The sequence below is a fragment of the Cervus canadensis genome, chromosome X, assembly GCF_019320065.1.
Source record: "Cervus canadensis isolate Bull #8, Minnesota chromosome X, ASM1932006v1, whole genome shotgun sequence".
NCBI classification, from domain to species: Eukaryota; Metazoa; Chordata; class Mammalia; order Artiodactyla; family Cervidae; genus Cervus; species Cervus canadensis.
In genome coordinates this window covers 84958569-84984300 of record NC_057419.1, presented here as the reverse complement: position 1 = coordinate 84984300, position 25732 = coordinate 84958569, and the positions used below count along the sequence as shown (strand labels likewise).

At 36.6% G+C, this 25732-nt stretch overlaps 1 protein-coding gene and 1 pseudogene across 2 annotated transcripts in view; both read right to left on the bottom strand.

The window, feature by feature from the left end:
- PCDH11X (protocadherin 11 X-linked) overlaps positions 1 to 25732 on the bottom strand; it is a 985621-nt gene that overhangs the window by 116905 nt on the left and 842984 nt on the right. The window lies entirely within an intron of this gene.
- On the bottom strand, positions 2895 to 4837 carry LOC122434888 (annotated as a pseudogene).

The following is a 25732-nucleotide window of genomic DNA, read 5'->3' as shown; positions in this document are numbered from 1 at the left end:
GTTTAAAAACACATTATTGCATCAAGGTAAGTATAATCACATCCACTTCACAGTTGAAAACTATTAGGTTAATAACTAATGAATACAATATTCAAACCACAACTCACTCTTCCAAAGCTGCACTTCCCTTTCCAACTTAGCATTGCCTATTTTAATGCTGCCTATTTGCCACCCCCCCACCCAACCATCCCCAGCTCCAGTGGTAGAGTGGTAAAGAATCCACCTGCCAATACATGAAACACAAGGGCACAGGCTTGATGCCTGGGTTGGAAAGATCCCCTGGAGAAAGAAATGGCAACCCATTCCAGTATTCTTGCCTGGGAAATCCCATGGACAGAGGAGCCTGGTGGGCTACAGTCCATAGGACCTCAAAGTTGAACACGATTGAGTGATTGAGCACACACACACATTTGACCCCTTAACTAACAAAGAATGGGATTTTGAACTTTAAGAGTCTCTGTTGTCCCTTTTGATAATAGTAACAGCCAGCAACACGTTCTAATGATGCTCTACAAATGACTCTACCTGGGGTCAGTATAGTTACTGGAATTCCTAGAATCACAGAGTTGCCATAGGAATGCCTTTCAGGCCTGGATCACAGACGGTAGCAATTTTCAGGTATGTTCATCTCTCTTGAAGAGGTCACAGGGATGTGTACTGGGCACATGTAAAGACACAGCGTCCAGTGAGAAATTGGAATCACTACAGGCCTGCCTTTTCTAGGGCTAAACTTCATCTGGGAAAACTGACCTGCAGCACTTCCCAGCACATTCCGTGCTGCTGTCTGCAGTCTGAACATTCAGCAACTTTAAAAGGTATTGCTAAACGTGCACTTCTTAGAGATAAACAATTAAGATAATTGAAAGCCTAAGAATGGATTTCCATAATTTAAGAATATCTTTCATGCCCAGTAATTGAAAAACAGAGTGAATCTGATTTGTTTGGGAAAGTTGTACTTTAAAATCGAGAGATGAATTAGGATAACATGCACTGAATTTCTTAACAATGTTATAAAAGGCATAAGAGGGAGAATTCTATTAAGAAAACTTGCACCTTCCAGAGCTGCTCAAGAGATAGTCTCTTAATCCAGGGAGGCATTGTTAAAAATATTTAGTTCAATTTACTGCAATCCCTGAATCACTGCAGGGTGATAAGTTAGGTTGCTGTCACAGCATAGTTACCTTTTCAAGGCCTCTTCAGGACAATTTAGTACCTTGAAAATTGACAGTAATGCACTAAATGCCCTCAGGTTGCATCTTCATGGTTAAGCAAAGTAGACATTTGAGGCGATTATTATATCAGGATAATTCAGAAAAAAATTCCTTTCCCCAAATTTATACTGAGAGGTTAATACACTATTTAAAAGGTTCATGGAGGATTCAAGTCAATGTATGGCAAAACCAATACAATATTGTAAAATAAAATAATAAATTAAAACTAAAATAAAATTCTAAAAAAAAAGGTTCAGAAACTGTCATTTGTAAGATTGATGTCGTTTTTATTTAATTCTTTTAACCATGTTGATATACCTCAAGTATTCATCTTATTGCCAAGTTGTTATTCAGCAACAGGGGAAAACATGTTTTATTTGCTATCACTAAAATAATGAAATAATCAACTGAGAAAAACTCTATAGACAAGATCTTATAGCCTAGTGGTGGTTCTTATTAATTAAATATTTTAATGTTGTTCTCAATACACTGTAAATTCCAATTGCATCAACATTTAGCTCGTTTTGAAGCAAGAAATTAGTTAATTTCACCAATCCTTAACTTCTATACATAGTTTACTTTCACACAGCATGACAATGACAACATTACAAATTTAAAAGTCTGGAAAGAAAACATACTGTTTCATTATTAAGTATCCTCTAGTTTTGGTTTATTTTTTTTTAATCAGTGAAATTAGTTTATATTTGTTTAACAAGATATTTATGGCTTTTCTTTAACTGTTCATTTTATTAAGACAGAACCTCAGACATGGAAATTAGTTTTAACCAGGGGCTCAAATACTGAGACCATATGGGTGACCCTGACTGAACATCAAGGATGTTGACTTTATTTCCCCTTAAAATTAGTTCAACATCTCTCTTCTGTTAGGGCTTTCTCTACAGGTATCTATTTTTCCATTAAGAGTCTTTTTAAAAGACTAACATCCACCTCTACACATATTTCAACAAACTTTCCACATAACTGCACTTGAACTCAATTCTCCCAGAATACAAAGTACTCTATTTTAGTTAAAGAAAAACCCAACAGTGCACCTCTGGGCAGTTATCAGACTGCAGTTGATCTTTTATTACAAATAATTAAATCTCTCCACCAAGGTCTCAAAGAGTATCATACACCATTTCATATATCTTAACATAGAGCAGAGCAGGCATTCAGTACTAGAACCAAGTAAGAAGTGTTAAATTTCAAGCTTCTGATCACATCACATGGTGACCAAATCTTGTGTCATTTTCTCATGTTATCCAACTGAGCATCTCACACTTCTTGTCCTCTCAGTGGAGACAAAAGTTTCTAGTTCATGTTCTAAGCGCAGGAAGTTGAGAGAGACAAACTCCAGTGAAAACACATCAATCTCAATTCAACTCGGTTAAAAAAAAAGCAAACTTAAATTATCTGTTTTGAGGGGACAAAGGGAAAGGAAGGCATGGGGTTAAGAGTCAAAACTGTGACAAAGACCAGATGCTATACATGGCATGTTGTAGTTCTGGGAACTATCTGTTATATGATATTTTAAAATAAAGTGGCTTTTGTAGATTTTTTTTCTCTTTTGGTATTGTAAACATATGCTGTTTAATAGTACCTGAATTTAACACTTTCTTTTTTTCCAAACAAAACAAAATTGAAAGCCTTTAAGGCAAACGAACTCCTAAGGAAAAAAGAAAGTCATTTGTTATAAAACTGTGAGGATCTCAAGCAAGACCCCACTTAAGATTCGTCAGCATAAACTTGAGAGCTTTTGTCCACTGTTCCTCCGAGTTAAACTGAGTTTTGATGGAATAGGAGCCACCACTACCTCCTGTGTCTTCAATTTTGCCTTTCTCCACATCCAACCTGTAAGGAAGGCAACAACGTGTCTCGCCTTTCTCAACTTCTTCTTTGAACTGCTGCACACGGTCCAGGAAAGCCACCATTGCATGGTCAAACTTGTTGTCCCAGAAAAACCGCAGCCCCCCTGAACATTACAACGGGAGCTCCTTAGATTTGTCTGTCAGAGACTCCAGATATGAATGGTTTCCATAGGAAACAAGTCGACACCTCTAAAATTTCAGACCCATCTTATTGACCAGGGTGTGGAGCAGCAACACTGTCTGGCCCCAAGCAGCATTAATCTCATTCCATTCCACAGGAACACTGGGCAGCCAACCCAGTCTAAAGTTATTGATTGTACCAAACTGTCCACTATGTCAAATATGGAAGGTTGCATTAAAGACGTTGGTTTTCTTCAGCTTGTCCAGCTGCATCTGGGCATAATGCATCTGGTTTTCTACACTCTTCAGCTCATCATCCAGTTCTAGCTGTTGTCTTTTAAATTCACTGTAATCCCTTTGATACTGAGCTTCCTCCTGATCCAACCTCTCAACCTCAGCTTGGACCTTCTCAAGATTTTCCGCCACTATCTTCCGGTTCTTTTCCATGTCTTCCAGCTCTTGCATCAGCCTCTCCTCTAATGCCAGCTCCTTTAGCTCTAATCCAAGCTGTTTGCTGCCATCTTCATTCATTTGCTCTAAGATCTCCAAACAGCGTTTGTAGTTCTGACATTCATTTTCTTTTTTTTTTTTTTTTTTAGTTTTTTTTTTATTAGTTGGAGGCTAATTACTTCACAACATTTCAGTGGGTTTTGTCATACATTGATATGGATCAGCCATAGAGTTACACGTATTCCCCATCCTGATCCCCACTCCCACCTCCCTCTCCACCCTATTCCTCTGGGTCTTCCCAGTGCACCAGGCCCGAGCACTTGTCTCATGCATCCAGCCTGGGCTGGTGATCTGTTTCACCCTTGATAATATACATGTTTCGATGCTGTTCTCTCGAAACATCCCACCCTCGCCTTCTCCCACAGAGTCCAAAAGTCTGTTCTGTACATCTGTGTCTCTTTTTCTGTTTTGCATATACGGTTATCATTACCATCTTTCTAAATTCCATATATATGTGTTAGTATGCTGTAATGTTCTTTATCTTTCTGGCTTACTTCACTCTGTATAATGGGCTCCAGTTTCATCCATCTCATTAGAACTGATTCAAATGAATTCTTTTTAACGGCTGAGTAATATTCCATGATGTATATGTACCACAGCTTCCTTATCCATTCATCTGCTGATGGGCATCTAGGTTGCTTCCATGCTGACATTCATTTTCAATGACGTTGAGCTGAGTGTCCAGCTGGTCTAAAAGAGTGTCTGTGCATTCCTCACACAGGGGGTGATCCACATCTGTCTGGCCAGACATGATGCCAAAAAGGTCCCCAGTGACCTTTAGCCTTCGGCTGAGGTTCTCCGTGGTGCCGCCATTGGATGCCTCCCCGATCCGAGTGAAGCTGTTTGCACTTTCTGTGGACATCATCCTGGCTGGGGGGATGAATCTGCGAAAGACACCATCCTGGCGAATTTCAATAAATGGCTCCTCTCCTGAGTTAGCCTCTTCCTCCTGGGTCTCTCCTGGTTTCAGCTGGGCTGTGGCAAGTAATGGAGTTGTGAGCTCCTGGATGGTGACACGGTCCAGGATCTTGACGCTTGTGTCCAGTTTCAGAGGCTGGCTGCAGCGCTGACACATGAAGCTCACCTGCATGGTGCTGCTGGATGTCTTAGACCCCTCCATCCCTCGGGACCGGGGGCCCGCCACCCTGATCCAGTCTACCATGGGGGTACCGCTGCCTCCGGTCTGTCTGTGAACGGGACTTCCAAGACTGCCATTGCCCAGCCTTCAGCTACTTCTCTCCTCTAGTTTTTAAAGTGAGATTCTGGCTAAATCTCTGTTCACTCTTACATCGTGGGATATTTCATAGTGAGTCTCAAATAAAGGCTCGAATGAGAAAGTGACTTAATAAGAAAATTTACAGGTTTATCTCAAAAATCAATACTTTTTTTTTTCCCTACTAGTGTTTCCACACGTTGCACAGAAAAGCTTTTATAAATTTGATCTTTTTCTGGCCAAACAATTCTTTACCCAGTAGTGAGGATGGAAACTAACAGCTATTAAGCATATCCTATATTCTAGGATCTAGAATAGAAACCGGGTCAATTAACTTCCAACCCAGCCCCATGTTTTTTTTTTTTTTTTTTCCCATATGCCATTGCTGCCTTTTGAAATGCAGAAGATATAAACAGGAAAAATATTACTGAAGTAATATTGCTTTTATAGTGAATGACTAGGAAGCTGTCATAGATAAGTATGTAAACTGCTCTCAAATAATACTTATCTCAAAGAAAAGGAGAATCTGAAGCAGAAACTATTTTGCAGAATTAAAATCAGAATATGTCTCAAAAAAGAAAAAGTAAATATTTCTTGCCACTGTTAATAACATTTTCTTTTTATTTGATCTTTTGGTCCTTAAGAATCACAATATCCAGATTCCCAATTATAATTTGTTTGAAGAAACTCTATGCCTAGTGATAGACTGTCAATCACTATAGGTCTTACATGTGGGCAAATCTGATATACTCATTCTCCCCACTCCTACCCAACACTCAATATGCACAGCACAATTTCCATCCTGTCATTTCAGCTAAGAAGCAAATCTGACAATTTATTACAGCCCTCCTGCACCAGATAATGGTCCAACTGATGGTATATGACAGAGCAGCTTAACTTCAAGAGCTTCTGCCGCTTTCTACAACTGCTTCTACTTTTGCTTTCCTCAGCGTCACCTTAGTAAACGATTTCCTTGCTGCTGTTTTAATTTTGATATGTCTTATTTCTTGGGAAATTGCTATGAAAGTAAGTAAAAATAGGTGGCTGTGAAGTTTTTTTTCCCAATATGTACATCAGCTTTTGCCCAACATAATCATGGAAGCAGAGCAGTGTCTAACAACAGACACATTTTTTTTTCTAATCAATTAGAATAAATGGGCACTATCTCATCTTGACAAAACTTTACTTTTTTTGATTTTATGATCTATTGAGTCAGAAGAAAAATGCTTTAAAAGTTCATTGTTTTGATCTTAATGTTGAATAAAATCAGGTGTTCTTCAGGCAATTTAAAAATATGTTCTGTTTCAACTTATTTGTATATACATTTTTTTTTTCTGGCACCTGTTAAAGTTTCAGCTAAATTTCTGTCCCAAATGCCATTTTTAATTTTGCTATCATTTTAGTATTTTATTCTTATGTTGATTTATGATAATGAGCTTTATGTTAGTCTTAGCTTTACTTCTGTTTGCAAAATATACATAAAATGTTATACATTCTGAGAAGACTGTATGCATTGGAGGTCCTGTGATGCAATGTTAATATTCTTGTTTCTTTTGCAATGTCTCTTCCCCCTTTTGTTTCTTTTCAATCCCCAGGCTTTGGGTATCATGATAACTCATAGCAGTGCTTTCCTGGAGTAAAGGCTGTTGTTGCAGCCCTGCCTCTTCACTGCTACTCCAACACCAGTAAAACATCAGTTTACACATGAAAGTTTTTCTTTTAGTTGCAAATCAAATATTTAATATCCATATGGAAACCTAGATGATTCAGAAGTTAGCATCACACATTTTGATCTCAAATGAATAAAATATCAATTTCTAAAGAAATTTTTCTCACTTAAAAAAATCTGTATTTCTTATTGCAAGAAACTGAACTAGAGTCAGCTCTCACCAATCTGGCCCAACAGAGGGCAGTAACAAGGATAACCCATAAGACATTTATATTTCATCTTGGAATGCATTTTTGACAAGGCATGCTTTGCAACTGAGTGTTTTCTGATTAGGAGCAGTCAATTCAAAGTGATTCAAAGACGTTATAAAAGTCCAACTCTGAAACAGCTGAAAAGCTGCTCTGATTTGCACATTCAGAACTGCCCTCCATCCCACCTCATATTCATAGTCTCAATTTTCTGCTGAAATGCTCCCTATATCTCTCAGGTTTCTACATCGTCACATGTTTCTGTCACTATTTCTAACAGTTGGTAGGATCTCTCTTTAGCTCAGCCCTGATGGATAAACAAAGGCTTTTAGCCATTTTTCCTCAAGGGAAAATGAACAGAAATATATTTACCCTCTCCATTTATTTTCTACCTTTACAGAGGAGGATAGGAATTGATGTTGTAAAAAGGAAACCAAAAGGAAGAACAAATCATATGCTTTTTATAGATTAAGATTTTTTTTAAATTAAGCACTATTAATTAGAGAGATCTACAAAGGGATCCTGATTCCTGGAATCAAAGTCACTTAAATGATAAATTTGGGGGATAAGTATATAAAAAAGTGGAATGCAGCCACTTTCAGAATTTTACAACTTAGTTAGATTTTAAGTCTAATTCTCCTAAGTACCAGTTACAAGAAAAGTCTTTTAAGCCACAGAATTCTTCATAAATAAATAACCTCCATAAAAATTCAATAGCTTCATTAGAAATGTGTTACAAAGCAAATACACTGAGTAGCTGGATTCACAACTGAAGAAAATTATACACGTTACAGTGACCAGACCTACCATTATAAAAGCAAAAGGAAGATTGGAATTACTTCTTCTCCGATGGTATTTCTAAAATGCATTATTCATAGTGATGGCAGTAACTATCCACTGGTTTTCAAACACCATAGAGTGAGAGATACTTGCATTTATTTATTTTTTAATTAATTTATTTATTTTAATTGGAGTCTAATTACTTTACAATAATGTGGTGTTTTTTGCCATACATTGACATGAATCAACCACGGGTGCACATGTGTCCCCTGATCCTGAACTCCCCTCCTACCTCCCTCCTCATCCCATCCCTCTGGGTTATCCCAGTGCACTGGCTTTGAGTGCCCTGTTTCAATCACTGAACTTGGACAGGTCATCTATTTTCACGTACGGCAATATACATGTTTCAATGCTATTCTCTCAAATCATCCCACCCTCACCTTCTCCCACAGAGTCCAAAAGTCTGTTCTTTATATCTGTGTCTCTTTTGCTATCTTACACATAGGGTCATCGTTACCATCTTTCTAAATTCCATATGTATGTGTTAATATACTGTATTAGTGTTTTTCTTTCTGTCTCACTTCACTCTGTATAATAGACTCCAGTTTCATCCATCTCATTAGAACTGACTCAAATGTGTTCTTTTTAATAGCTGAGTAATATTCTATTGTGTATATGTACCTCAACTATCTTACCCATTCGTCTGCCAATGGACATCTAGGTGTCTTCCATGTCCTAGCTATTGTACACAGTACTGCGATGAACTTTGGGTGACCCGTGCCTCTTTCAATTCTGGTTTCCTCAGTGTGTATGCCCAGCAGTGGGATTACTGGTTCATATGGCAGTTCTATTTCCAGTTTTTTAAGGAATCGCCACACTGTTCTCCATAGTGGCTATATTAGTTTGCATTCCCACCAATAGTGTAAGAGGGTTCCCTTTACTCCACACCCTCTCCAGCATTTATTGTTTGTAGATTTTTTGATAGCAGCCATTCTGACCCACTTAAGATGGTACCTCATTGTGGTTTTGATTTGCATTTCTAGAATAATGAGTGATGCTGAGCATCTTTTCTTGTGTTTGTTAGCCATCTGTATGTCTTGTTTGGAGAAATATCTGTTTAGTTCTCCTTCCTCCCCCTTCTCTTTTCTACCTTCATTCTTTTTATTCTTTTTTTTTTAATCCAGAGCTTAGATTGGGGCAAAAATTACAACCAAATTTGTATAAATGTAGAATCAGGTATTTGATTACTTTATTATATTTATTTGTATACTCTAAAGAGCAATAAAGAGAAATAAATCTAAATTATGTGACAATGAAAATGAGTAAATTTTTCCTCGATGTAAATAACCATAAATACTTAGACAGACCTCTGTGAGAGATTCACAGAACCTCTAAATTCTGAATTTAAAAATAGTTCTTCATTGTATTGGGGTGATTTACACTTAATGAAAGGAGATAAGATATAGAAAAAGCTAGAAGGAAACAGTATATTTAGGGAGAATTTGGGGGGCAGTAAAACAATGTAAGTGTTTGTGGACTTCTTTTCAGGAATATTAAAAAGGAATTACCCAGAAAAAATGTTGTGTTTTCCACTGCTCAAGTTACCTCTAGAATATAACCAAGATATTTTCAATTTTGCTATAATATCTCATTTTTTCCTGATGTACAATATACATGAAAAAATTACTCAATTTTACAAAGAGGCTGCTTTTGTTCAAGTTAAAAACTTTGTCTTCTACTGGGATTCACAATCACTACTTCATGTTTATATTTTTCATTTCATATTTGAAACTTGTATTTTATGTATATGTGTGATATTTACTTTTATGCATTTTATGACTAAAATGCTATGCTATGCTAAATGACTTATGCTAAATTGCATAAGTATACACTATACTTAAAATTTGCAACGGTTTCACATCACTATATTGTTTGATTGTTTTAGTACATTATAAGACTCACTGTGTAACTAACAGGCTTGAAGTTTCATTCTTGTGTCATGGTGTTTATTTTTAACAAACTGGGCAGCAGAATATTTGAGGAAAATAAACTCTATTGCAATAAAGTAGCAGATTTGTTTTAAACTATCACATTGGTATATTTAGTGATAATCTACCACATTCTGTTAGTGAACCACAGGTGTCTCTAAAAAGTGGGTAATTTGGCATACCATATGTGATACCATGATGTCCCAATAGGGTAAAATCTTTGCTATAGAAACTTTGCAACTTAGCATTATGCTTTTGTTACTTTTGTAGGTAGGCTAATTTTATTCAATTTAAGACAAACTAAACTATCTCTTTTAAAGAGCATACACTCATAAAAATAACTTTAAAAGAGAGCAAAGGAAAACTCTCAGGACATGCCTAATTGTTGACATCTGAAATAATGGTCTAATTTATGGAAGTACCATACTCCATAAAAATGCTTGGTATACTATGCAGTTTAAACCAACAAGAAGTGTCTTTATACATTGACAAAATAATGAATTTAAAAATGAAAAAAGACATTTTTACCACAAAACAAATAAGGCAGACTTTTGTCATCATGTAGACATTGCTCTTAAGTGATCAATATCGGCATGGAACATCTAAGTGCATAGCAATCTTTACAAAACATGTCAAATAAAATTTTGACAACCTGAAATGTTGACATATTTTGCAAAAAACAAGACATTTGTCTAGCCCTATGGATATATATTTATTTCTATCTATATATAGCTGTCTCATTCCAATATAAACAAGATCTTTCTCTCATGATAAATAATGATCTGAAACTAGGCAATATCAAAAGTTTTAATGATTGATCAAATAGTAATTAAAATATTTACCATTTTTATAATTATTAAATATACATAAACATTTCAATTAAAAGTTTGTACTTTGACAGATTCATCTTTTGAGTGTAGAATCTGAGTGTCTAAATCCTAATGAATATCTGACATTAGTGCTATATTTTTTTAAAATGGTAGTTTACAGTTAACTTATGCTCTGTACTTTAAAAGTTAGTATCAATTCAACAAGCACTTATTGATTGCCTACTGTTACATGCAAGGCATTGGGCTATATGTGAAGAATAAAACATTAAATGCAGAATGATCCCTATCTTTCTGAAGCTTCCAGTCTAGTGAGGGATATGCAACATTTTTTAAAAAACAATATTTCAGTTGAGTGTGATAAATGTTGTAATAATAACAAAGACTCTCCTTAACCCAACTTTAGTCAGGTTCCTATAAACCCTTTTCTCAATCTGGCCTAATTCCTGTGCTTTGCCTTCAGGTTTGCATAGCTAAACTCTAGCAAGGATTTTCCAACCTCTAATCTGATCCCCCTAGTCCTTCTTCAGCAAGGAAGACAAACAATGCCTTCAAAATTAGAAAGACAGGTAAATACAGTGAATAGCAACTTATCAAAGCAGAAACCCACAAGCAAGAACACATTGCCAACAAAGGTCCATCTAGTTAAAGGTATGGTTTTTCCAGCAGTCATGTATGGATGTGAGAGTTGGACTATAAAGAAAGCTGAGCATCGAAGAATTGATGCTTTTGAACCGTGGTGTTGGAGAAGACTCTTTACGTCTCCCTTGAGCTGCAATGAGATCCAACCAGTCCATCCTAAAGGAAATCAGTCCTGAATATTCATTGGAAGGAGTGATGCTGAAGCTAAACTCCAATACTTTGGCCACCCGATATGAAGAACTACTCGTTGGAAAAGACCTTGATGCTGGGAAAGATTTAAGATGGGAGAAGGGGACGACAGAGGATGAGATGTTTGGATGGCATCACTGACTCAATGGACATGGGTTTGAGTAAGCTCCAGGAGTTGGTGATGGACAGGGAAGCCTGGCATGCTGCAGTACATGGTGTTACAAAGAGTCAGACACGACTGAGTGGCTGAACTGACTGACTGACTGACTGAAGGACTATAATGAATAAATTAGAAACAGCTTTCAAGAACAGATGGCCAGTGTAAGCAAAGAGATGGAAGGGATGAAAAGGAAACACTAGAAACCAAAAACACTGAAACAGAAATGAAGAAGGCTTTGAATGGGCTTGATAGTAGACTAGACATAGCTGAGGAAAGAATATCTGAGTTTATTTTATCTGCTGTGACAGGGGTCCATAGATGGTATAGTGAGGTCACAGAGGAGAGATTGTTTAATTTTATTGCGGGAGGGTCATGGAAAGCATTGCAAAAAGAATTGAGTCTTGAACTGTGGGTTAAAGATGAGAAGTGCTTTGAAGTGAACATTCCGACAAGGTTTATAAACCAACAAGGAAGCCAGGTGAATTATTTAGTGAACTTTTAAATTATTTGGATTGCGTAAAGCATTGGGATTGAGGGTTAAGTGGAGAAATGAGCATGGAAACATAGATAAGATTCAGATCATAGAAAAAGTGTTAGGCTAAGCAATTTGTGCTAGTTGATTAAAGAGAATAACAACCAGAAAAAAGAGCTGCATTAATACATAAAATTTTTATACAAATATTACAAGAAGTGAAGTGTTAGTTGCTCAGTCATATCCGACTCTTTGTGATCCCATGGACTGTAGCCCATCAGGCTCCTCTGTCTGTGCAATTCTCCAGGCAAGAATACTGGAGTGGGTAGTCATTTCTTTCTCTAGGGGATATTCCCAGGGATCAAACCCAGATCTGTATTGTAGGCAGATTCTTTACCATCTGAGCCACCAGGGAAGCCCAAATATTACAAGACACTTACTATTAAAATACAGTGTGATATAATAAGAAAAGGACTAGGATAGACTATGACAGATCAGAGTTTAAATATCAACCCTTTTATTTAATAACTATGTGACCACAGGTGAGTTACTTAACATCATTGAATCTCAGTTTACACATGAACAACTTAAATTTCTTAGATCTTGTGGACATAACACCAATGCAATGGTATTTTTGTATCTGGCAGAGTCATCAACTGTAGAATGACACCTTGTAGTTTACATATACAATTGTAAAATGAGAACCCAGCAAGGCAAATGATTATGTTCATTTTTAGTGACAATACAGGTGAACCATGCCCAAGTCTGATGCATTGACTGATGTTTCAGGTTAGAGAAAAAAAAGGTCCTACCATTATTCAGGGCTTGAGTATTATTCCAGAAAGAGGGCATATCTGTAGACTAATGTGTTTTCTTCAATATATTGTGTAAGTTCAGTATTGTCAATGAGAATGGAGGGATTACTTGGTTCTGGCCTATAAAATTCACTAGAGAAAACAAGGTAAGTTAAAAAAAATAAATGTCAACCTCTGTCTACTAAAATGAAGTGAAAGGTGAACTGTTTATACATATAAACATACATATACATATGGCATGATGGTTGCACTAATATATACTTCACTTTTCATAGGATAAACTGACAGTGGCACTTAATACTCCTAATAGGGGATAAGTGTTCTGAGCTGTGAAACTGCTTGCCAGTTCATGTGGGAACTGATATCCTATTGAAAAGCCAGTACAAAATAGCATCTCTTGAATCACAAATGACATGAAAAGGATTTAAAAGGACTATATTTGCAGGATCTTCAGGTTATTTTACAATAACAGGTTCTGGACAATTTACAACTCTTTACTATTTCTTGTCCAATACTTGGACCCTCATTTTCTTTAAGGAAATTATTGGATTGTGTGAGTTTAAGGTGTGGCTTTCCAACTGTCTTTAGACTAGATGAATGGGTAAAATTTAAAAATGGATATTTTTATAGGATTGTGTGTTTTTTAAGCATGTTTCTCATTTTTTTCCCATTATATTTCTTAGTCTTGTGAAAGGAAAGAAAATAATCTTTTTGTAAAATGTTGTCAAATAGTGCTATAAAAATCGAGGGGACAAACTTTATGAAGGTTTTATTGCTTTAGTTCACTAGGTGCTATGCAGAATCTAAGTACTGAATAAAAGTTTCCCATCTTTTTTGGTTGTAAAAATGGATTTTGTAAGGGAAATTAACATACTACTGCCTTACTGACTTCTAATGAGACCACAATAGAAGTGTGAACTGCCCTATTTATTACCTTGGAATTCTAATGTTAACATTTATTTATGACAGTTTTGAAGTTCTTGCTGAAATAAGATTTTAGAGGTTTTTGTTTTTAAAGTAAACTTGCAATCAAAAATAAAATATCTCACTTAACTGTATTACACTGTATTTTACTCACTTCACAATATATTTTATATAAGTACTTAGAAATGTATGTTTGTTTCACATGATTCTGATTTTAAAAGAAGAAAATATTATAAATCAATTATTAGCTCACATTTAGAGAAATCACACTATTTAATATCAAATGTTGGCCTATCAAATGTGTTTTCTAAAGATGTTTGCAAATTCTAGAACTTTTTCTTAGCTCTAAATTATCACTTGGTAATGTGGTAGATAAGTAAAAAAAAATACTAGTAACCTTTTGAGGAAATGAAAGAAGAGAATATTATAAGAAACAGAAACAGAAAGATTAATAATTATTTTCTGATCCTCTCTGGAAGATTAATTTCCATAATACTTGCCTCAAATATTCAACTTATCATCAAGTATCTGTACTTTCAGAATTTTTACATATACAGTTTAACAAATGACATACACATTGATAAACACATCTTCTATGACTTATATCCAATAGCATGTTACTGTCAGTGCCTTAACTAATGACATTCAATAGCCTCATGATCCGGATGAATCTCAGTAAGGTTAAGGACCTTACAGAAGAACACAAATGCATATTCTAGTGCCTGAGATTTAATATTTAAATGATTTGCCTAGTTCACTTAGCCATGCTGGTTTCGTGGGAAACAACTCCTGGTAAACTACTAGTAGTTGTAAAGGGCCTCAAGGCTGATGTATGTGGATGATTTTCAGAGGGCATAGCTATATTATAAGAAAGTTAAAACATAGCCCTATGGTGTTTCAGTGTGTAAAAGTAGCCTAAAAATCCCCAAACCTGAAGAGTTAGAAGAAGTCTGACTAATCTCACAACTGAGTAATTGAGAAATACAGCCTAGTGTGTTCATAGCGCTGTCAACTTTAGTAATGAGTCGTCTATCTCCCATCTAAGTCTCATGACAAGCCAGGCAGTAAAGGTGAGGGTTACCTATTCTTCCCATCTGACAGTAGAACAGCTGAACTATATATAATGGGCATGAGTTTTCTCAAAATAAATGGCAGAAAATGAACGAGGACTAGAATGCAGATCTCTAGGCTCCCAGCTCTAGGCACATTGAAGTTTCAAAAAGCTGATGTTTTTATTAAGGCTAAAATAATAAATCAGCTTAAATTTGATAACATATCTGCAGTCATCAAAACATGTCTGTTTACTTTTGGCCAAACTTCAAAATGGGTATTAAACAAGAACGAAACTCACAGTAGCACAGAAGCACTGATTGATTAATCTGGTTCTATGTGTTTTCTGTGGGAAGGATGTAAAAAGAAAGTGTGACATCTCCATAATACTGTTAGCTTGTATAATTTACATGCATGATTTGAACAAAATGTTTTTTAATGGGCAGATTTAGATCTGAAACATCTTTTTCCTCCACCTGTGTGCCGATTTGGGGGAAATTTTTGCTACCTGAATTTCTAATCAATGACACAACTCTGAGTTTGATTCAGCTCACCAATGCACAGAAAAAGCAGCTTACCCAAAGAAAATATATTTCACTCTGAAAAATTATGAGAGAGAGAGGGAAAAGTACTAAAATAATTAACTGAAGTTAAGGAATATCTGTAGAGTTATTTGTATATTTGGTACCTATCTATTCTGTATTGCAGATAATATCACAATAAACGTTGCTATGCTTGCAAAAGCAAATTCAAACTAAATGAATTGAAGCAACTTATTTGTGTAAACTGCTATTTAGGAATACTATTTTCTAATGATGTAGATTACCTTAAAGTTTAAGTGGGTTATTATTTTATTGTAGAAGTAAGTATAAGTAGTATCTAAGAGGCTCAGAACCAATTAGTGAAAAAGTTAATAAATGCAAACAAATTTAAAAGTTAACATGTCACAGCTCATTTTAATTTTTACAACAGCAAAAATAAAGTAGGTTTGAGGATAAAACCTAAGTTTAAAAAAGACGTGGCTTGTCACCACTAAAGACTAAAATTTTTCCAATTAGTGCATATTTTGCTATACTAAATTCAAAGCGAGGAGTTTCCTGACATTTGGATATAGATATTGCCAACACATGCCACATGAATCATACTACTAATAGAAACTTAATATAAGACTTTGGTAAGTAAGTCTCTTGTGTTCAGCCACTTGGAGTGTACAATTCAGTTCTGGAAATGCAACACTTGGAAGAATGCCCAATATTTTCTTTATTTCATTTGTTGTTTATATTAAACCAGATTAATTCTGGAATTTTTGAAGTGTAATTTATTATGTACTTTACATTCTTTTTTCCCCTCTTTCTCTTCCTGTTTCCCTATTAAACTGTTTTAATGAAATCTGAATTAGGATTCTGGCAGTAACTTTATGTCATAATTTAAAATAAATTTGAGTAGAACAAAATATACTCAATCATACATTGCTTGACTCTCTCTTCTTTTCCAAAGACCTGCTTCACTACCTACTAAAACAGATCATAGGAAGGGCGGTCCTAAGATGGTGGAGAAATAGGACAGGGAGACCACTTTCTCCCCCACAAATTAATCGAAAGAACATTTGAATGCAGAGCGAATTCCACAAAACAAATTCTGAACTCTGGCAGAGGACATCAGACACCCAGAAAAGCAGCCTATTGTCTTCGAAAGGAGGTAGGAGAAAATATAAAAGATAAAAAGAGAAACAAAAGAGTTAGGGATGGAGATCCATCCCATGAAGGGAGTATTAAAAGAGGCGAAGTTTCCAAACACCAGGAAACCCTCTCACTGGCGGGTCTGTGGGGAGTTTTAGAATCTCAGAGGGCAACATAACAAGGAGGAAAAATAAATAAATAAAACCCACAGATTACATGCCTAATGGCAACTCCCAGCAGAGAAGTACCTCAGACGCTCGCATCCACCACCAGCAAGCAGGGGCTGAACAGGGAGGAGCAGGCCACATTGCTTAGGGTAAGGACGGGACCTGAATGCCCTGAGGGCAATCTGAGGGAAGTAACTGAGATAGCAACCTAAATTGTGGGATAGTCAGAGAGAGAGAGGAAAAGAAAAGAGAGAGAGAGAGGAGAGAATATCCCTCAAAAAGCCCTAACCTAAGGCACTGCAGGCCCGCTCACAGAACAAAAGACTAAGCAAATACCAGAGGAGAGCTAGCCAGCTGCGGACCGGCCCATCCCCCATCAGAGGCAGGGGGCAGGTGGGCACCAGCAAGACCCAGAAAGGGGCAAACTCAGCCCCAGAGACAGCATCTCCTACCAAACTGTGAACAGGCTTCCAGTTTCTAACCAAGACTTCCTGGGATTCTGGAGGATTGACAATCACCAAGAGGGTCGCAGCCAGAGATCAGCTACCCAGAAGAGACACACAGCACACTGGAGACACAGAGGGTGCACAGTGGGTACACCCACTGCAACCCAGAAATCCGAGCTGCTGGGACAAGGGAGGTGATAAGACAACTTGCCACCTGCGGAGAGTGTGCTCACCAAGCACCTGGTCGCCTGAGCTGCTCGGACCGGGGAAGAGCACAAAACACAGGCCCAATCCCGTCTGCACCTTTGTGAAGTACCCAAGAACCTAAACCTGAGCAACTTAGACCTGGGAAGTGCACACAACCCAGGGCCTGCTCCCTGCAGAGCAACCTGGAGCCTGACCAGTGTAGACTGGGAAAGCACACACGCTGTGAGCGGGGGCAAACCCAGCGTGGCCAAGACACTGCGAGCACTCCCCACACACGACAGTGATATCTGTTTGCAGTGTTCCTGCCTCCCAACAGCACTAATGAACAAGTGAGCATAAACAAGAGAATACCTTCCCCCCTTGTGTCAGGGCGGAAATTAGACACTGAAGATACCTGCAAACAGAAGAAGCCAAATAAACAAAGGGAACCACTTTGGAAGTGACAGGTGCAACAGATTAAAATCCCAGTAGTTAACACCGACAACTTTGGATCCTTCCAAAGTCTTGAGAAGTATAACCTGGAGCAAGGAACTATCTGAAACTGAACTGGCCCAACACTGCCTGCAACAGCTCCAGAGAAATTCATAGATATATTTTTACTATTATCATTTTTCTTTCATTTTTAAAAATTATCTTTCTATTTTTTAAGTCCTCTATTATTCCTTTAATTTTTATTTTTATTAACTACTATTATATTTGGGGGGGAAATACCCTATTTTTAAAGCAAACTTCATATATATGTCTTATACTTTTTGTGATTTTGTGTGTTTGTCTTTTTAATATTGTATTTTTGAGAGTGTAACCTCTATTCTAGACTTTTAATCTTTTCTTTATGGTTTTGTTATCAGTTTTGTACATTTAAGAATCCAATCTTCAGTACTCATTTTTAATTAGGAGTGTGATTACTGGCTTGATTACTCTCTCCACCTTTTGACCCTCCTTTTCCTCCCCCAGGTCACCTCTATCTCCTCCCTCTCCTTTCTTTTCTCTACCCAACTCTCTGAATATCTGTGTGTGTTCTGGGCTGTGGAGAACACTTAGGGAACAGAGTACTGCCTAGATCTATCTCTCTCCTTTTGACTCCCCCTTTACTCCTCCTGCTCACCTCCATCTCCTTCCTCCCTCTTCTCTTCTCTATGTAACTCCATAAACTTCTTTGAGGGTTCCAGACTGTGGAGAGCATACAGGGAATTGTTTATTGGCTAGATTGCTCTCTCTCCTTTTGATTCCCCCTCTTCTACTCCTGATCACCTCTATCTCCCTCCTCCCTCTTCTCTTTTCCATATAACTCTGCGAATCTCTCTGGGTGTCCCTCACTGTGTAGAATCTTTTCACCATTAACCTAGAAGTTTTATTATCAGTGCTGTATGGATGGAGAAGTTTTGAGGCTACTGTAAGAATAAGACTGAAAATCAGAGGCAAGAGACTTAAGCCCAAAACCTGAGAACACCAGAGAACTCCTGACTCCAGGGAACATTAATCGATGAGAGCTCATCCAAAAGCTTCCATAACTACACTGAAACCAAGCACCACGTAAGAGCCAACAAGATCCAGAGCAAGACATACCAAGCAAATTCTCCAGCAAAATAGGAAAATAGTCCTGAGCTTCAACATACAGGCTTCTGAAAGTCACACCAAACCAACAGACATGTCAAAACTCACTACTGGACACTTCAGTACACTCCAGAGGGAAGAAATCCAGCTCCCCACACCAGAACACTAATGCATGCTTCCCTAACCAGGAAACCTTGACAAGCCACTCGTAGAACCCCACTCACAGTTAGGAACCTCCACAATAAAGAGGAACCACAAACTGCCAGCATACAAAAAGTTTCCCCAAACACAACAATCTAAACAAGATGAAATGGCAGAGAAATACTCAGCAGGTAAAGGAACATGATAAATGCCCACCAAACCAAACAAAAGAGGAGGAGATAGGGAGTCTACCTGGAAAAGAATTCAGAAAAATGATAGTAAAAATGATCCAAAATCTTGAAAACAAAACGGAGTTACAGATATATAGTCTGGAGCCAACGACTGAGAAGATGCAAGAAATGTTTAACAAAGACCTAGAAGAAATTAAAAAAAAAAAGAGTCAATCAATAATTAATAATGCAATAATTGAGATAAAAAACACTCTGGAGAGAACCAAGAGTAGAATAATGGAGGCAGAAGATAGGATAAGTGAGGGAGAAGATAGAATCATAGAAATAAATGAAGCAGAGAGGAAAAAAGAAAAAAAGAATTAAAAGAAATGAGGACAACTTCAGGGAACTCTGGAACAATGTGAAACACCCCAACATTTGAATCATAGGAGTCCTAGAAGAAGAAGACAAAAAGAAACACCATGAGAAAATACTTGAGGAGATAATAGTTGAAAACTTCCTTAAAATGGGGAAGGAAACAGCCACCCAACTCCAAGAAACCCAGAGAGTCCCAAATAGCATAAATCCAAGGTGAAACACTCTAAGACACATATTAATCAAATTAACAAAGATCAAACACAAAGAACAAATATTAAAAGCAACAAGGGAAAAGCAAAAAATAACACACAAGGGGATTCCCATAAGGATAACAGGTGATCTTTCAATAGAAATTCTTCAGGCCAGAAGGGAATGGCAGCAAATACTTAGAGTGTTGAAAGAGAAAAGCCTAAAACCCAGATTACTGTACCCAGCAAGGATCTCATTCAAATATGAAGGCGAAATAGAAAGATTTACAGACAAGCAAAAGCTGAGAGAATTCAGCATCAACAAACCAGCTCTTCAACAAATGCTAAAGGATCTTCTCTAGACAGGAAACACAGAAAGGGTGTATAAAATCAAACCCAAAACAATAAAGTAAATGGCAACAAGAATATACTTATCAATAATTATCTTAAATGTAAATGAACTGAATGCCCCAACCAAAAAACAAAGACTGGCTGAATGGATACAAAAACAAGACCCCAATATATGTTGTCTACAAGAGACCCACCTCAAAACAAGGGACACATACAGACTGAAAGTGAAGGGCTGCAAAAAAAAATTTCATGCAAATGGAGACCAAAAACAAACAAACAAACAAAAAATCAAAACAAAACACGAGTGGCAATACTCATACCAGATAAAATAGGCTTTAAAATAAAGGCTGTGAAAAGAGACAAAGAAGGTCACTATATAATAATCACAGCATAGTGATCAAAGGATCAATCCAAGAAAAAGATATAACAATTATAAATATATATGAACCCAACATAGGAGCACCATAATATGTAAGGCAAATGCTAACAAGTGTGAAGGGGAAATTAACAAAAACACTAATAGTGGGAGACCTTAATATCCCACTCACACCTATAGCTGGATCAACTAAACAGAAAATTAACAAGGAAACACAAACTTTAAATGACACAATGAACCAGTTAGACCTAATTGATATCTACAGGACATCCCCCCCCCCCAAAAAAAAAAAAAAAAAAAAAGAATTTCACCTTTTTCTGAAGTGTACATGGAACCTTCTCCAGGATAGATCACATCCTGGGCCATATCTAGTCTTGGTAAATTCAAAAAATTGAAATCATTCCAATTATATTTTCAGAACACAATGCAGTAAGATTAGATGTTAAATACAAGAAAAAAGCTATTAACAATTCCAACCTATGGAGGCTAAGCAGCACGCTTCTGAATAACAACAACACACAAATCACAGAAGAAATCAAAAAAGAAATCAAAATATGCATAGAAGTGAATGAAAATGAAAACACAACAATGCAAAACCTATGGGACACTGGAAAAGCAGTGCTAAGGGGAAGGTTCATAGCATTACAGGCTTACCTCAAGAAACAAGAAAAAAGTCAAATAAATAACCCAACTCTACTCCTAAAGGAACTAGAGAAAGAAGAAATGAAGAACCCCAGGGTTAGTAGAAGGAAAGAAATCATAAAAATTAGGGCAGAATTAAATGCAAAAGAAACAAAAGACGCCATAGCAAAAATCAACAAAGCTAAAAGCTGGTTCTTAGAGAAGATAAATAAAATTGACAAACCATAAGCCAGACTCATCAAGAAACAAAAGCAGAATCAAATAAACAAAATTAGAAATTAAAATGGAGATAGCAGAACAGAAAACAGAGAAATATAAAGGATCATAAGAGACTACTATCAGCAACTATATGCCAATAAAATGGACAACTTGGAAGAAATAGACAAATTCTTAGCAAAGTATCACTTTCAAAAACTGAACAAGGAAGAAATAGAAGATCTTAACAGACCCATCACAAGCAAGGAAATCGAAACTGTAATCAGAAATCTTCCAGCAAACAAAAGCCCAGGACCAGATGGCTTCACAGCTGAATTCTACCAAAAATTTAGAGAAGAGCTAACACTTATCCTACTCAAAATCTTCCAGAAAATTGCAGAGGAAGGTAAACTTCCAAACTGATTCTATGAGGTCAACATCATCCTAATAACCAAACCAGAAAAAGGTGCCACAAAAAAAGAAAACTACAGGCCAATATCACTGGTGAACATTGATGAAAAAATCCTTAACAAAATTCTAGCAAATAGAATCCAACAACGTATTAAAAAGGTCATGCATAATGACCAAGTGGGCTTTATATCAGGAAAGCAAGGATTACTCAATATCCACTAATCAAACAATGTAATACACCCCTTAAAAAATTGAAAGATAAAAATCATATGATTATCTCAATAGATGCAGAGAAAGCCTTTGACAAAATTCAACATCCATTTATGACAAAAGCCTTCCAGAAAGCAGGAATAGAAGGAACATACCTCAACATAATAAAAGCGGTGTATGACAAACCCTCAGCAAACATTATCCTCAATGGTGAAAATTTGAAAGCATTTCTCCTAAAGTCAGGAACAAGACAAGGGTGCCCACTCTCACCACTACTATTCAACATAGTTTTGGAAGCGTTGGCCAAAGCAATCAGAGAAGAAAAAGAAATAAAAGAAATCCAGATTGGAAAAGAAGAAGTAAAACTCTCACTGTTTGCAGATGACATGATCTTCTATATAGAAAACCCTAAAGACTCCACCAGAAAATTACTAGAGCTCATCAATGAATACAGTAGAGTTGAAGGATATAAAATTAACACAGAGAAATCCCTTGCATTCCAATACACTAACAAGGAGAAAACAGAAAGAGAAATTAAGGAAACAATTCCATTCACCATTGCAATGAAAATAATAAATACTTAGACATAAATCTAGCTAAAGAAACAAAAAACCTGTATATTGAAAACTATAAAGCACTGGTGAAGGAAATCAAACAGGACACAAATAGATGGAGGAAATATACCAAGTTAATGGATTGGAAGAATCAGCATAGTGAAAATGAGTATACTACCCAAAGCAACCTATAGATTCAATGCATCCCTCTCAAGCTACCCATGGTATTTTCCACAGAACTAGAACAAATAATTTCACACTTTGTATGGAAATACAAAACATCTCGAATAGCCAAAGCAATCTTGAGAAAGAAGATTGGAACTGGAGGAATCAACATGCCTGACTTCAGGCTAAACTACAGAGCTACAGTCATCAAGACAGTATGGTACTGGCACAAAGACAGAAACATAGATCAATGGAACAAAACAGGAAGCCCAGAGATAAATTCACATACCTATGGACAACTTGTCTTTGACAAAGGAGGCAAAAATATACAATGAAGAAAAGACAATCTCTTTAACAAGTTGTACTGGTAAAACTCATCAACCACTTGTAAAAGAATGAAACTAGAACACTTTCTAACACCATACACAAAAATAAACTCAAAATGGATTAAAGATCTAAATGTAAGACCAGAAACTATAAAAAACTCCTAGAGGAAAACAAAGGCAAAACACTCTCTGATGTAAATCATAGCAGGATCCACTATGACCCACCTCCCAGAGTAATGGAAATAAAAGCAAAGGTAAACAAATAGGACCTAATGAAACTTAATAGCTTTTGCACAACGAAGGAAACCATAAGCAAAGTGAAAAGACAGTCTTCAGAATGGGAGTAAATAATAGCAAAGGAAGCAACAGACAAAGAATTAATCTCAAAAATATACAAGCAACTCCTGCAGCTCCATTCCAGAAAAATAAACGACCCGATCAAAAAATGGGCCAAAGAACTAAACAGACATTTCTCCAAAGAAGACATACAGATGGCTAACAAACACATGAAAATAAGCTCAACATCACTCATTATCAGAGAAATGCAAATCAAAACCACAATGAGATACCATCTCACGTCAGCAGTCAGAATGGCTGCTATCAAAAAAATCTGCAAACAATAAATGCTGGAACAGATGTGGAATAAAGGGAACCCTCTTACACTGTTGGTGGGAATGCAAACTAGTACAGCCACTGTGGAGAACATGTGGTCATTCTTTAAAAAGATGGAAATAGAACTACCATACTACTTTACTGTATATGTGTACATATACACAATGGAATATTACTCACTCATTAAAAAAATACATTTGAATCAGTTCTAATGAAGTGGATGAAACTGGAGCCTATTATAAGGAGTGATGTAAGCTAGAAAGAAAAACACCAATATAGTATACTGATGCATATATATGGAATTTAGAAAGACGGTAACGATGACCCTATATGCGAGACAGCAAAAGAGACCCAGATGTATAGAACAGTCTTTTGTATTCTATGGGAGAAGGTGAGGGTGGGATGACCTGAGAGAATAGCATTGAAACATGTATATTATCATATCTGAAACAGATCACCAGTCCAGGTTCGATGCACAAGAGGGTTCTCAGGGCTGGTGCACTGGGATGACCCAGAGGGATGGGATGGGGAGGGAGGAGAGAGGGGGCATTCAGGATAGGGAACATATGTAAACCCATGGCTGATTCATGTCATTGTATGGCAAAAACCACTACAGTATTGTAAAGCAATTAGCCTCCAATTAAATAAATTTTAAAAAGGAAAAGAAACAAACAAAAAATAAATAAATAAAAGAGTTTACAAAATATATCACAAGAAAAGTTTCATAAGATCCTCCTGGTGTCTGTTCCTTGTTTTTTAGTTATTTTTGTAATTGATTACAATCTTTCAACCCTCAAAATTCCCAGCTTAGAGTTCCCTAAGACTCTGCATCAATAATCACACTTATCATGAATTTCTATCCTTGTTGCCATTTCAGTAAATGAGGCAAAGAATGAATGATTCAGTGAAGACTGAATTTCTGTCTCTCTTCTAGAAGAAGGTCTCCAGGGCAAGCACAGTGTTGTGACAGGGCACATAAGTTCAGTGCCACTACACGTGCCACTTTTGTACTGTGCATTTAACAGATAATCATGGTCTCTGGGGTCCCTGTCTCTGACATCTACTGGTGGCAAGTTCATTATAAAGAATAGAAATATTTTTCATGATCATTGCTATGAAATGTAGCATTTTACTTCCTACTTCCTAGAAGTGCATAACTTTAACATGCATTCATTTTCACAGGTAGGTTTCATTCATTTTAAACACCTAATTCTGACATAAACCTATAAACCTAATGGTGTCATCACTATAAATACAAGGGAAAAAAGTACTCCAGATTATATGAGATAAAGACATGTAGAGGAAATAAACCTATAGAAGTTTCTGTATAAATTATAAATCAATATAAATTATATTTGACATTTTATTGCTGTAAAAGCACATGCTTAAGTTATCTGCTCTAAAAATAATCCAAGTCTTTATTTCTCTATTAATTTGTCTCTGATGCTTGTGTGACTCTTTGAAAACAAGGAGCTCTTTCCTATCACTTTTGTACAAGTTCTTAGCAACAGAAGTACTGAGAGTGTATCAATTATCATTTCAAATACTAGTATTAGCTCTAAAGAACAGAATGGGAGAAAATAATAGCAAATGAAGCAACTGACCAAGAATTAATCTCAAAAATACACAAGCAACACCTGCAGCTCAATTCCAGAAAAATAAACGACCCAATCAAAAAATGGGCCAAAGAGCTAAACAGACATTTCTCCAAAGAAGACATAAAGATGACTAACAAATACATGACAAGATGCTCAACATCATTCATTATCAGAGAAATGAAAATCAAAACCACAATGAGGTACCATCTCATGCCAGTCAGAATGGCTGCTATCAAAAAAAAAAAAAAATCTACAAACAATAAATGCTGGAGAGGGTGTGGAGTAAAGGGAACCCTCTTACACTGTTGGTGGGAATGCAAACTAGTACAGCCACTATGGAGAACAGTGTGGAGATTCCTTAAAACGCTGGAAATAGAACTGCCATACTACCCAGCAATCCCACTGCTGGGCATACACACCAAGGAAACCAGAATTGAAAGAGACATGTGTACCCCAATGTTCATCACAGCACTGTTTATAATAGCCAGGATATGGAAACAACCTAGATATTCATCAGCAGATGAATGGATAAAAAAGTTTTGGTACATATACACAATGGAATATTACTGAGCTATTAAAAAGAATACATTTGAATCAGTTCTAATGAGGTGGATGAAACTGGAGCCTATTATACAGAGCGAAGTAAGTCAGAAAGAAAAACACCAATACAGTATAC